Source organism: Sturnira hondurensis, unplaced genomic scaffold (assembly GCF_014824575.4).
Source record: "Sturnira hondurensis isolate 20B ecotype Veracruz unplaced genomic scaffold, ASM1482457v3 Scaffold0013994, whole genome shotgun sequence".
NCBI lineage: Eukaryota > Metazoa > Chordata > Mammalia > Chiroptera > Phyllostomidae > Sturnira > Sturnira hondurensis.
The window spans coordinates 204247-219141 of NW_028086625.1; the positions used below are offsets into that span (position 1 = coordinate 204247).

Consider the following 14895-nt stretch of genomic DNA (forward strand, 5'->3'; position numbering starts at 1 on the left):
GTTGTAAGGGGCCATGAAAAGCTTAGTTTGTACTTGAATACAAGCGAGGCACCTTTCCGAGACCCTCCCTGGCACTTGGCCGGGCGGAGGATCCTGGCGGCCTCAGAAGCACGGAGAAACCCACCTGGAGTACCGCGCGGCGGGTGCGGGAACACGAAGTGGGCGGAGCCTGGAGGCGCGCTGGTGGTGGCGACGGCGCCCAGCCCGCCAGAAGAGCTCGCGGCTGGCGGACAGCAGGGAGCCAGTCTGGTGGGGCGAGCGCGGCCGGCGGTGGGAGTAGGGGGTGCGGGAGAGTGAGGAAGGAAGGGGAAGAGGCGGAGCGTGGGAGCGCACAGTGTCAGGAATACAATAGTGCTCCGAGCTGCTTCAGGCACCGCCGCGCCGCCGCCGCCCAACTGCTTGCCCGGCGCTGAGGCCTGACGGGCCCGGCAGGCGAGGGCCGAGGGCGGGAGCTGAGGCGCTGGGGGCGGCCCCAGCGCGTTGGGCGGCTGGGCGGGGGGCGGGGGAGGGGAGGAGATTGGGGGCAGGTGCGAGGGAGGGGAGAGAAGAAAGCGAGCAGTTCGGGGGGCGGTTACCACTCCTACCGGACTCGCCGGGCAGTGCTGGACCGAGCGTGGAGCGCAGAGGGAGCCGCGACTGGCTGCGCCGAGGTAGGCGCCACTGAGGCCGGACGCGGCGCGAGCGGGCTGGGGGGCGGCGCGCCGGGTGGGCACGGGAGGGGCGTCTTCGGGGAGCTGGACCTGGCAGCTTGGGGTGCAGAGTCCCGGCCCAGCCTCGAGGCGCTCGGGCGCCTGGGGGCTGAGAGCGTGTGCTCGCTGAGGTAAAGTGGCCGGCTGTGGCCGGCGCGGGGGGCGGGAGCGGGCGCCTGAGCTTCGCTGCAGCCACAGTCGGGCAGGCGTGGAGCGCCATAACTGTTGCAGCCGTTCCCTCCGGTTCCTACTCCCGACGCCCCCTCGTTCCCTATCCTCTGCTTGATCTCGGGGCTCACGGGGTCAAACCCGCGGCGGGAGGACCTGCTCTGCGGGCTGCCTGGGACCAGATGCTCGGGGTGCGGGGGCGCGCCCTGGCTATTTCGATGTTGGGGGGCGGGAAAAAGAGTGCCCGGAGAGGGGGCCGGGTAGTGCGGGGAGCAGCGAGGCCCCCCGTGAGCCCGGGCGCTCCGCGGGCTAGCGAACTTTCCCTCCCCCTCACGTTATTGTTCGGGCGTTGCGGATCCGGGACTGCCGCCGGTCACCGAGCGCCAGGCGGTCCTAGGGGTGGGAAAAGCGGGAGGACTTTGCGAGTCTTCTGGGGAAATTTTCCCACCGCTGGGCTCAGCAAAGTTAACTTTTCTCCAGCAATTGAATTGGCTTTATTCCCTCCGCCATGGGGCAATTGATTTTTTTTTTTTAAAGATAGCTTGCTTTTAGTCTTATTCTCTCGCTTTTCAGAACCACTGCTTCGAAAAAGTCGGGCTTTAAATTGCAGAGGACAACCTGCGTTTCTTATGTGGGAGGAAGGAAGGGGGGCGGGATCCTAAGTTAGTGACCATAATGGTGGTGTGTGAAGGCATGTTAAAAGTTGGTATCAAAACTAACAGGAGTGGAAATGGGAGGGAGGTGGGGAGCACTGGGGGGTGGGGTGGGCTGGGATGGGAGTAAAAGACAGAAAACTGTACTTGAGCAATAATTAAATTTTAAAAAGTGTTTTAAAAGGGGAAAACATAAATAAATATCTTTTAAAATGATATCATTCTGTAGCTCTGGGACATATGTGGCTTCTAGGCATTTGGCAAGAAACTTGTTTGGCCACTTTTCTGACTATCTAAGTTGCAAGGAAATCGATGGCCTCAGATGTGCGCGAGATTTTTTTGATGTGAGTTCCGTTTAACTGTGAAGCTGAGGAGGAGATGCTGGTGCCCCCCCCCACCCCCACCCCCTTCCGCCATCTGATTGTATAAGAAATCAGAACCGTGTTTCCAGTGGCCTGAAGGGAAAAACGACCTCATTCCCTGTATTCAACCTGGTAAAGATAACTGTGTACTTCTTTCTAAGTCTCAAATAATTTAGGTAAAGACTGAACAACATCTTGGCTTACTTTAAGCAACCCAGAATCCACTTTTCCAGAGTAGTTCTCTTAAATACCTTCCCTGCAGCCACTTCGTAAGCTTGGGAGAGAGAGGTGTGTATGGGAAAGGAGTCAGTCAGCCTGAACAAAGCATTGTGTTTTTATTTATTTTAATAATTTCATAATATCTGTAAATAATGAGAATGTGAATTTCAGCCTTGCTTCTGAAAGCCTTTGAGTAGTGTGCTTTTCATGCTTTGAGCACATCATATAATTACTCTTCAGAGAAGTGGAAATAAATGTTTTATTCTTTTTAATTTATCCTAGGAGTATTCTACCTTCATAACATTTTTTTTTACATTTAAAGTGAGCTCTGAGCTTAAATAATTGAACTACAAAAGGATGATACTTCTTTTCAAGGGGTGAAAGAATTACATGAGATCTTTGGTAAGTGCTTCTCAGTTAGTGTGAACTACCATCATTACCAACTTTTCTTTAAGTATGCTCTTCTCTACCCTTTTCTTTGCTAGAAAAGAGCTCTTAACCTAATATTGTTGCCTGGAAACAGCAATTCTTTGTGCAGACAATAGAGGTCTGGTTCTAGAACCCCCACTTTCTGTATTCCTGTTTTCTGAGCCATCTTGCTACTCCTTGGCCTTCTCAACTGGACGAGCCTATGAATCTTGGTTACAGGTAAGGAAAAGTGGAGAAGGGCCTCCCATTCCTTCCTAAAGTATTTGTGATCAACTGGGAATGACTTAAGTAGTGACTTGGAGTGACTTAGGGGTACCTGTGACCCACCATATGGCCTGTAGAGGAAGTTCTCAGGAACAGGACAGGTGATAGTACAGGGCTCTCAGAGTTGAAACATGTGTTAACAAAAGTTAAAGAACAGAGGATGTTGAAGGCTTGTAGGTTGGATATAATCCTTTTATAATGCTAGTCTTTTCCCTCCCTTGTGTTCCAACAGCCATAGCAACCCATTTCTCCCCTAACCTACACTAGGCCTTTCTTCTTTTTCCTACTACTTTGATGTCTGGCTGGAACTAGGCAAGTATCTGGGGGGAACTTGGGGAGGCAGGGGGCATCAGGTATTAGTGAAGACATGTCACTACAGAGGATTCTTATAAGCCTTGATCAGGGACAGAGGTTGAACATTATCTTAGGACATAATGCACCTACCTACCACTTGTGGAACTTCCACAAAACAGGAGCTGAGGAAGGTAGACATCATATTCTGGCTTACCATATGACTTTTACTTACTTCTCCTTATAGTTAGGGGGTGGGTGTTGGGTGACACCCATCTGGCACTCTCCTAAAATGGCTAACATGGGGACACTTGAGGGGTTTACAAGTTTCTACCTGTTGTTCCAGTTACAATGGCTGGGCAAGCTGAAGCATTTTGCTTTGTGGGTTGGGTAGGGTCTAGGATGAATGGGTGGAAGTAATGAATGAATAAAAGTGTGCTAGTAAGTGATCATTACAGACCAAGTAACTACTCCTTTGAGTTTTCTGTTTTCTGGATTGTTTGTGACTCCCCCATGGTTATTTTTGTCTCTTCCCTATAGGTTTCTCCACAGACAATAGCAGTAAAGCTCTTACCATCAGAACTGTCTCAGTGCTCTCTTAGGGGACAGCAAGAAAAAAGTGTCCTGGGGAGAATTTGCCTGACCCCATAGCTAAGTTTGGGAAAGGGAAAGTGAGAACTAAGAGGGCAGCCAACTGAAGAAAGTAGGGGGCCTAGCGTGGGGAAATAGTACTGGGGCTTTGACCAATAGGAGGTACCAAAGCATTTATTAATACACTTTGATCAGTAAATAATTTAATCTCGTGTCACAGTGCAGAAACCATGGCTGAGCCCTGCTACCCAAGAAGCTCCTTGTCCCTTGATATTGGCTGATAGGCAAGGAAACTCAAGCCTAGAGTGTATTTTTGGGGAATAGTTGGCAAGAGAATGTGGTACCAACATGGCCAATACATTAGGCCTTGTGTCTTAGAATCTCCTGGGAAATTTTTTTTTTAATTTTAAAATCTTACTTCTGTGATTATAATTACAAAAAGTTGCAAGAATAGTACAAAGAACTCCTATATTTCTTTTACCCAAGTTTGCCGGTTATTAACAGTTTGTTCCCATTTGCTTTATCATTAGCCCTTTCTGTTTCTTTTTATGAACAATTCAAGAGTAACCATTGAGAGACTGGTATTTGTCAAGGACATTCTGTCATAAAGAGTGGCTCACATGCAACCATGGGGTACAGCAGAACATCGATGGTGATGTAGGGCCCCAGAGTTGGAGTGAAGTCTACATACAGCCATAAAACACACATTTGTAAATCACCTGGAATCTCTGGTGCTGGGTATGGAAGTCATTATTGGTTGTAAAATTATTAAGATAAACTCCTCTTTTGTTATCATTCATGTTGTTTGTTCCTAACTATGCCAAATTTAAATATTGTTATGTAAATACACTCTACCACCACCCCCCAACTTTGCAGCCATATATATTCTCCAACATTTTAAATAATCCAGTCAGGAAACATGTATTGCATGCTTCCTATTTGCTGTGGGCATAAGAGGTGAAAGATACTCATCCCCTTGAGAGCTCTATCCAGTGGAAAGGAAATAAGGCAGACTACCATCACAGTCAGGGAGTGTTCTGCTGAAGGAGTTTGCAGGGGATGATTGGAACTCCAGGCCCATTAAGGAGCTGAAGAGTAGACCTGGGAGTCATTTGGGATGTATATGAATGTGAAGATCCATCTTCTCTGAGATTCGCTGCTGTTAGATGACAAAGTTCATGAGTTAGGGAAGCCTTTGGTGTCAATGCACCCAACACAGGCTATGGAGTGAGGCCAATTTGGATTCTAATCTACCACTTGATCTTGGCCTCAGTTTCTGCATCTGCCAAACCACATCTCTGAGGTAGTAATTAATTGAGATAACAATTGCTCTGTAATCATTCATTTCATCTTCCCCTCCAAAAATATAGTATGTGGGGAAATTGCATGAAAGGTATTAGATAGTAAGGTATAATGGGGGGGTTCCACTTTTTCTACAAATAAATAATTACTAATTGTACTAAGTGCTATGATGGAGATTACTTTATATGAGATAGCAGTGACAGCATTGATGGCTTGTTGACCATTTCCTGTGTGCTTAGCACTGTGCCAAATGCTTAACTTAGGATATCTCTCTGAGGTGTGAGGCTCAAGAGGAGAAGCAATGGTAACTTCCCCAGGTCAAACAGCAAGTGAGAGAAAGAATGCTTCTGTGAGAGAGACCAGCAAGGTGCCATGGGCCCTGAAGGATGAGCAGAAATAAGCAAGATACAAGCCAGAGAGAATGGATTGTCAGTAAGAAGGAATAGCAGGTGTTGTGAGGGCACTGAAGTGGGAGAGAGATGTGGAAAGGATCCTCAGAGGTTTGGCTAGGACCTGGGGAAAGAGAGATGAAGTAGGCTGGGAAAGATTTACAGGGCCTTATGGGACCTTATTAAGGAGCTTGTGTTTTATTCCAAGGGCAATGGAAAGCTGCTGGAAGGTGTTTTTCACTTTTTCTTAAAGAGAGAGAGAGAGAGAGTGTAAGTGTGTGTGTGTGTGTGTGTGTGTGTGTTTAATCCAGAAAAGCATCTAGTGAGACCTAAACAAAAGTGGTTTAATAAAGTCATTTCCCCTTCAGTATCCCACTTTGTGATCTAATACAGGCAGTGTTTCTAACCCAGGTATATAGATCTTAAACAGTTTTTACTTCCCGTCATCAACATAGCTAAAAAGAGATACTGCATTGCTAGAAGCTAGTCCTGTAGACTGCTTCTAGAAGGAGGTTTAACTAGTCTCATATATCTGATACTTTTTAGGCTGCATTAAGGGAACTCTTCAGCTTTCACCAGGCCTTGTCAAATGGGATAAAAATGTAGAATTGGGAGAAAAATTCCTGGAAACCCGAGTTGTTGTTCAGTGTTACAAATGGAAGTGTTGAGTATAAGACTGATTTAAATATATCACGATAAAGATGGTTCAGTGACTAAATGGAAATTTTTAATGTTTTTTGTTTTTTTGGTATGTGCCATCTGTGATGGCAGACAGCACATTTGTGAGAATCTGGGAACACTTAGGCATTTTTCAATACTTACATATTTATTTATTCTAATCCAGGTACCGGAGGTTTTTCTGTTTGAAACTATTTCTTATATGCAAACTAAACTTCATGGGAAAAACCATTGTGCTGTTCCCCTTTCCATGTGTACCAGATGACAAACATATTTACTTTGAAATAGCTTGTGTCAGTTAGGTTTGGGTGGGGGTGATCTGGTGATTGGCAGACTGGTTGATCTAGGAGAACCTAAGCCAGGTGGCTCATTTCTACTCCAAATGGTCTCTCCTCCAGCTGGCTAGTCTGAACTGTTTAACATGGTGGTCTCAAAGATACAAACAGCAGCAAGTGAGAGCAAGCATCAGTGCCAAAGCAGTTCTCAAGTGTCGTCTTGTGTCACATTTGATATTGTTCTATCAGCCAAAGCATAGGAGTGCCTCCATGGTCAAGCCCAGAGTCATTATGGGAGGGGACCATCCAAAGATACAGATATGAGGAGATATGAAAATGGGGGGTATTACTGTAGTAATGCATAATAATTATTAATGAATGTAACCTCTTTTCCTTTGATAAATCTAAATCTTAAGACTAAATAATGATTGTGTTACCTTCCTTCTATCTACTCTTTTAGTGAGAGTGGAGCTGAGTGATGTTTTTTCCATGAGGAAACCAAAGGAGACAGTGTGGCTCTGGACATAGATATTCTTGTAAGTGACTTGATTGCTCACTGATCTTGTGTGGCTATTATGAAAAGAGCCCCACCCCTGGGTTTCCCCAGCCTCCTGTTCAAGTTTTTTTCTCTCAATATATTTGGTATTGGTTTCAGGTGTACAACTAACTTAGTGGTTAAACAATCATAGTGTTCCCCTCAATATTTCCAGTACCCCAAATGGCACCATACATAGTTACTGCAATATTACAGGCTATATTCTCTATGCTTTTCTTATGTCCCCATGACTATTTTGTAATTACCAATTTGTGCTTCTTAATCCCTTCATGTTTTTCACCCAGTACCTGAACACTCCTCCCCTTTGGCAGCCACCAGTTCACTTTGTGTCTGTGAGTCTGTTTTGATTTTGTTCGTTCATTTATTTTGTTCTTTAGATTCCGCATATAAGTTAAATCATGTGGTATTTGTCTTTCTCTGACTGTTCAGGCTTTATCACAAAAATTGTAGTGTACTAGGCTATACTAGAGTTTGTAGTCAAGAAAAAAGACAGTTAATTAGGAATCCATCACTACCTGAAAAATGGAAATATTTGCATTCTTTTCCTCATAACCTTTATCATGTGATTTATAGTTTTTACCTAAGAGAAGAAATCCTTATGTGGGCATTGTAAAAAGGACAAAAGATTCTCTATAGATGTTTTATTTTATCGATATTTAAAAATCTCCCTGTGATTACAGGGAAGTATACAATATTGTGCTGTGAAGTGAGTGGCCAGCGGCCAGCAATTTGGCCTTGTGATTGTGAAGATTTCAGAAGTAACATCTTTCACATAACTGAAATAGGCTTTATAACTAGCTTGTAGCCTGAAATGTATTGCATGAAAATGCAGCTGGATTCTAGGAAGTATGTGTGGGAAACTTGAGTGTACATTCTAAGGCTCACGTTGTACATCTTAGAGTGCACATTCCTCCAGAAAATTGCCTGGTGATAGAATCTCAACTTCCCTTCTTTTCACCTAGGATAAAAGTTAAAAATGAAAAATCCCTGACTTTTTCAAAGTCAGTGACTTGGAACTATATAAAAATAAAATCAAAATTATAAATGCGCACATATCATTTGACCCAGCAAGCACTTACAGGAATTTATTCAACAAATATTGGCATATTACTTGGAGTATTGATTGCTTGTAATAGCAAAAGATCCATAATATCCAAAGTATCAATCAAGGCTTGATTGTACATTAGAATATTATACTGATATTATATGATCTCCAAGATCTACAAAATGAAAAAAGCAAGAAACAAAACAGTGTGTATTATATGCTACCATTTGTGTAAAATAGATAATGGGAGAAATAATACACGCAAGTACATTTTTGCATACATAGACATAAAATATTTCTGGAAGGATATTCAAGACACTGATAATTTGGGGTCATACCTGGCCAGGGTAGAGGGATGGAGGGAGACTTCACTGCATATAATTTTATGTATACTTTTTGAATTTTAAGCCATGTGCATATACTACCCTATTTTAAAAATTAAATACATTGATTTAAAGAGAGGTGGTATATGGTGAGGATGATGCGAACTTCCATGGACTCCCACCTTAGTTGACCTTGCCAGAGCTATCTCTATTTAAATCAATCAATCAATCAATCCTCTCAGTTTTGTTTCCTAGAAATGCCTCAGAATAGTGTACTTCTGAATTTTTAACTATAGTCCTGCCTTTTCCAAAATGTTGGAAATGTGTGAGTGGACTCATACAATATGTACTTTTTATGGTCTGTCTTCTTTTCAGTGGTCCCCAACCTTTTTGGCACCAGGTTTCTTAGAAGACAATTTTTCCACAGATGGGGCTGGTGGTGGGGTGGGGGGACCAGAGACAGAGCTCATAGTGCCACTGGTGTCCACAGATGGGAAGGAGGGAGGTTGAGGACCCCTGTTTTACTTGACTCATTCATATTATATGAATTAATAGCCTGTTCCTTTTATCACTGACTAATGTTCCATTGTATGGATGTAGCACCATTTGTTCAATTCACATAATGGAATTGAAGGACAGTTTGGCTGCTTCTAGTTCTTGGCGATTATGAATAAAGCTGCAGTTAATATTAGCATACAAGTTTTTGTGTAAATGTAAGTTTTCACTTCATTTGGTTAAGTATCTAGGAGTGAGATTTCTGAGTTTTTATAAGAAATAGCCAAACTATATTCCAGATGCAGTTGTACCATTTTGTGTTCCCACCAGTCATGAATGTGAGCTGTGTGTTAAGGTTCACTTTCCTGCATATGCTAGTCCTGTAGCTCCAGAATAATTTGTTGAAAAGACTATCTTTCTCCATTGAATTGTTTTTGCACCTGTGTCAAAAATGTGACTGTGCTTATGTGGATCTATTCCTAGACTCTCTTGTTATGTTGCATTGACCTATGTGTCTATCATTTTGCCATTATCACAAAGTCTTGATTAGTATAGCTTTATAGTAAGTCTTGAAATCAGGTAATATGAGTGTTCTCACTTTTTCCTTCTTTAACAGAATTGTAGTGGTGAGAGAAAACATGCTTAACTTGTTCCAGTCTTGGAAGGCATTCTCTCTCTCTCATTATTAAGTATGATGTTAACTGTAGGTTTTTAATAACATATACTCTTTTCTACTGAAAAGAGTAAATATAGTAGACCTGAGGCTGTTTGCTGTCTTTAAGAGGCCTGCTTGCAAGATTGGCCCTTGAAATGAAATGAAAATGAAAAAAGCAAGAAACAGAACAGTGTGTATTATATGCTACCATTTGTGTAAAATAGATAATGGGAGCAATAATACATGCAAGTACATGTATTATTACATGGGAAATTGGCTTTTCATACATTTTGAAAACAAAATATTCTACCTTAATTTATTCTTTTCTAATGCTCATTTATTTATGCTAATCCAAGTTCTCACCTTAATCATAGTGTTTCTACCTAAAGAATTTTCCTTTAACATTTTTTTATTGCCAGCTCTGCTGGCAGTAATTTTGTTTTGTTTTGTTTGTCTGAGAAAGTCTTCGTTTTTTCTTCACTTTTGAAGGATATTTTCATGGGATATGGAATTGAGTTGACAATTATTTCCCCTCTTTCAACATATAACTCCACTGTTGTTTTGTTTATGTGGTTTTTGATCAGTCTGCAGTAATTCTTATCCATGTTCCTCTGTAGTTAACATGTCTCTTTTACTATGGATGCCTTCAAAGTCTGTCTTTGCCTCAGTGTGGCTTTTTTATTTCTTTTCTGTTTATCCTGGTTGGTGTTCTCTGAGTTTCTTGTATCTATGGTTTGTTGTCTATCATGAATTTTGGGAAAGTACTCAGATATTATTTCTTCAAATAATTCTTGTGCCCCATTTTCCTCCTTCTCCTTCTGGGATTCCAATTACAAGTATACTATGCTGTTTGGTATTGTCCCAGGTTTTGTATGCTATGTTCTATTTTTTTCACTCTTTCATCTCTTTTTGTTTTAATTTAATTTTTTAAAAGATTTTATTTATTTATTTATTTATTTATTTATTTATTTATTTATTTATTTATTTTTAGAGAGAAGGGAAGGGAGGGAGAAAAAGGCGGGTGTGAAACATCAATGTGTGATTGCCTCTCTTGCGCACCCCCTACTGGGGACCTGGCCTGCAACCCATGCATGTGCCCTGACTGGGAATTGAACTGGTGACACTTTGGTTCACAGGCCTGCACTCAGTCCACTGAGCCACACCAGCCAGGGTATGTTTTAATATTATTGACCTGATCAATAAACTTGACCTTCATTCTCACTGATTCTTTCCTTGGCTATGTCAACTCTGCTGTTAGCCTGTTTTTTTCCCCTGTGTTTTTTTTATTTCTAGTATTTCCAATTGATTCTTATAGTTTCTGTTTCTCTGAAATTATCCATTTGTTTTGCATTTATCTACTTCTTACACTAGAGTCTTTACATATTAATCATAATTTTAATTTTCATTTCTGATAGCCCCAACATCTGTGTCATACTAAGTCTGGTGATTGCTTTGTCACTTGGAATATTACCTTGCCTTTCATTATGCCTCATAAATATGTTGAAAGCTGAATATGGGCTGGAAATACTGAGGTAAATAACTGATAATTTTGGAGAACACAGGTTTCCTTTCTACCATGCCTTTAGTGTGGGTACTTCAGTTAACCTAGGCCAGGGGAGTTGGAATGTATCTGATGTTTGTTTTTGCTATGGGCACCAGAGATTTCTGATTCCTCTAGTGATACCTTTTTATGCCTCCTGCTTGGCTTTGGGTTTTTCCTTTGTGCTGTTTCCCAAGAGTTGTCCCTTACAGCCCTCCCAGTTGTATTCCACTGTTTCTAACCATGTAGTTGATATGCCAGGTGGTGGTTGGTGGGGGTAGTAAGGAGTTCTCTGATGATTTGATTAAGCCTAAAATTTAGGCAGGTACTGGAACCTGGATCTTGAGTGTGCCCTTTACAAGATCTCCTGCCCCTCCTCCAGGAGTGAGCTTCTTTTCCTTCTTCCCCTGTTCCTTTTCCCCTGCTGCAGTGAAGACACCAGTGTCCTCAAGCCATGGGTTTTAAGCCCTCCCCCCTTCAGTTTAAGGCTTTTGTTCTGTACTGGAGATAAAGGAAAGGGGTCTGGGTGGATTTCACAATGGGTGCTGTTTTTCTCAGCCAACCAGCATAATGATGAAAAGCTTTCTCTGGGATTTTTCCTATCCTCCCTGTAAGAATCTAGTGGGGTTCCTGTAGGAAAATGTAAGAAGATGAAAATACCTGCAGTCACCCATGTGCAGCCCAGGAGCTTTGTACTGTTATGACATCCTATACTTTGGCTTTCAGTAATTTATCATAATTTATACTTTAATCTTCCTACCAATTTGCTCAGATTATGTGTGCAGGCACCTGTCTCTTCAGATATGGAGATGGTGGTTTGCCCTGTAACCTTACTTCTCAGATATGTCAAAGAGTTTGTCTAGCTTTTTTCTTAGAAGGGTGGGAATGATCTTTCCAATGCTTCACATATCAGAGCTGAAACCTAAGTCCTTATATAAATTCTAATTTACATGAATGTCTAATGCAGTGCAAGGCACATAAATTAAAACTCAGTACAGGTTGGTTTTTCCCTTATTTTTTCCTCACCCTTTTGAATATTATGGTTTTATGGCCAGGGAGGCAGGGATAATTAATTCTGGTTTGTGTCCTGCCTATTTATTTTAGGCTTTAAAACCTTGCCTGGCTGGTGTAGCTCAGTGGATTGAGTGTGGGCTGTGAACCAAAAGGTCGCCAGTTTGATTCCCAGTCAGGGCACATGCCTGGGTTGTGGGCCAGGTCCCCAGTGGGGGCCACATGAGAGGCAACCATACATTGATATTTCTCTCTCTCTCTTTCTCCCTCCCTTTCTCTCTCTCTAAAAGTAAATAAATAAAATCTTTTTAAAAAATCTTGTACACCACTGGTGGTATGTTATGTTTGCCTTGCTCACTTCCAAAATTTTATGTATGCCTTTGTAATTACTGAGCACATTGTTAGCACTCAGTAATAATTTGCCTCATTCAAAATTAGAATATGATTTAGACTTTCTAGATTATAGGTTTTGTTAGTGGCCACGTGTTTGTCACTTTTATTCCTCACATTTCCAGATGTGATTCAGTTTAGCAAATATTCGTTGAGTGCCCATTGTACTATGTGTGAGGAACTAGGTATTGAGTAGAATACAAGCCTAACCTAGTAATGGAGTAACTAAGGGGTTCCCAAAGGCAATGGAAGCCTTGTGGATGGAAGGATATTGCAACTTGGGAAATAATTTTCATTTCAACCTAGAAGGATTTTTAAATTATACTTTTAATTATACTGGAGATACGTGCATGTATTCTAGTAAAAATTGAAAAGTTGTAGAAAAGAACCATGGTTGTCCATGTCATTCTTATGAAATCCTTGTTCCATCACATTCTTAATCCTAGGGTTAATTCTGATTACTTATTTTTTGTTTACTATGCAAATTGCTATGTCAGATATCATGCTATCTAATAGTTTGCCAAAATACTTTTATTTTTCAGAGGCTAAGCACCCAAATTCTTTTAACTTTTAAGGATTATTTATTTGTGTATTTACTTTCTCATTAAACTTTTGTTTTAATGGGTCTCAAAATTCTGTGATATATTTTTTATCAAGTTGTTTGTATTAAAATGTCCTGGTTTTATGCCCTGACCAGTGTGGCTCAGTTGGTTGGATGTGGTCCTATAAAGCAAAAGGTCACCAGTTCAATTGGGAGCACATGCCTAGGTTGTGGGCTTGGTACCTGGTCAGGGTGCATGTGAGAGGCAGTTGGTTGATGTTTCTTTCTCACATCAATGTTTCTCTCCCACCTTCTCCCTCACTTCCCCTCTTTAAAAAAGCTATCTTTAAAAAAGTGCTGGTTTTAAAAACTAATAACTTAAAAACTGTCACACACACAAAAACAAATGGTCTGAAAACATTCTCTTTTCCTTCTGAAGGCTTTATGCTGCCTCATAACCATTAACCAGTCTTTTACTATTAAAACTTAAATGGCCAATTGAGAGAAACAGCTCTGAGACCATTCTTCCACCACTGATTAAGACTAGGGTGGTGATATTGGGAGTAATATTCATTTAGCCTTCTGAGCTTGCTGGGCAGGATTGATGACTTTGCCAGCTCCAGCTGCCTTCTTGTCCACTGCTTTGATGTCACCCACAGCAAATATCTATATCATACCACAAATAGCAAAACAGCCCAGAGGAGGATAGTCAGAGAAACTCTCAACACGCATGGGCTTGCCAAGGAACCATATTAATGATGGCAGCATCACTGGATTTCAGAAACTTCAGGCTCTCTTCCAACTTTTTCCCAGAATGACAATGTCTTCTCCTTTACCTCAGAAAATTTGCAAGCAATGTGAGCTAGATGACAGTCCAACACAGGTGCATATCAGGCACTCATTTGGCCCGAGTGGTTCAGGATAATCAATCACCTGAGCTGGGAAACCAGCTGCTTCCATTGGTGAGTCATTATTGCTGTCACCAGCCACATTGCCATGACAACCATTTTTTGATAGACACATTCTTGACGTTGAAGCCCACATTGTCTCCAGGAAGAGCTTCATTCAAAACCTCATGGTGCATTTCAACAGCCTTCAGTTGTAGCATTGACTGGAGCAAAGGTGACCACCATGCAAGGTTTGAGAACGCCAGTCCCCACTTAACCCACAAAGAGTACCAATACCACCAATTTTGCAGAAATCCTGGAGGGGCAGTTGCAGGGCTTGTCAGTTAGAGGAGTTAGTGGCAGGATGCAATCCAGAGCTTCAAGCAGTGTGGTTCCACTGGCATTGCCATCCTTATGGGTGACTGTTCATCTCTTGAACCAAAGCATGTTAGCACATGGCTCCAGCCTGTTGTCAACATTCCAACCAGAAATTGGCACAAATGCTGCTGTGTCAAGGTTGTAGCCAATTTTCTTAATGTAGGTGCTGACTTTCTTAATGATTTCCTCATATCTCTTATGGCTGTAGGGTGGTTCAGTGGTGTATAAGGTAGAAGGGCATGCTCACAGTTCTTCTCATTCTTGAAGATACTTCACATTTAGCAACACCAGCAGCAACAATCAGGACAGCACAGTCAGCCTGAGACGTGCCTATAATCATGTTTTTGATAAAGTCTCTGTGTCCTGGGGCACCAGTGATTGTCACATAATACTTGCTGGTCTCAATTTTCCATAGGGAGGTACCAGTGGTGATACCACGCTCACATTCACCTTTCATTCTACTGAAGACCCAGGCATATTTGAAGAAGCCGTTTCCCACTTCAGGAGCCTCCTCCTCAAATTTTTTGGTGGTCCTTTTGTCAATCCACCAGTAGTGATAGAATTGGCCAAATCTACACATCCAATGACGATGTTGATATGAGTCTTTTCCTTTCCCATTTTGGCTTAGATTTAGTGGTCATTTTCACAACACCTGTGTTCTGGCAGCAAGCTCATTGTGAAAAAGTTAAGAAGTGTTTTTTTTAAAGAGAGAACTGTTGGTCCTGGCCAGTGTGGCTCAGTTGAAGGGTCGTCTCATAGCCAGA

At 42.1% G+C, this 14895-nt stretch overlaps 1 protein-coding gene and 1 pseudogene across 2 annotated transcripts in view; one reads left to right on the forward strand and one right to left on the reverse strand.

Annotated features, from left to right (window-relative positions):
* The first annotated feature begins 551 nt into the window (after positions 1-551).
* The window catches only part of JADE3 (jade family PHD finger 3), a 134662-nt gene continuing 120318 nt past the window's right edge, over positions 552-14895 (forward strand). For both annotated transcript variants that reach the window (XM_037062343.1, XM_037062345.1), the window contains exons 1-2: positions 552-650; positions 2414-2493. The gene's annotated coding sequence lies outside the window, so the exon portion shown is untranslated. The remainder of the gene's footprint in view (positions 651-2413; positions 2494-14895) is intronic.
* Positions 13351-14789, reverse strand: LOC118998287 (elongation factor 1-alpha 1-like; annotated as a pseudogene).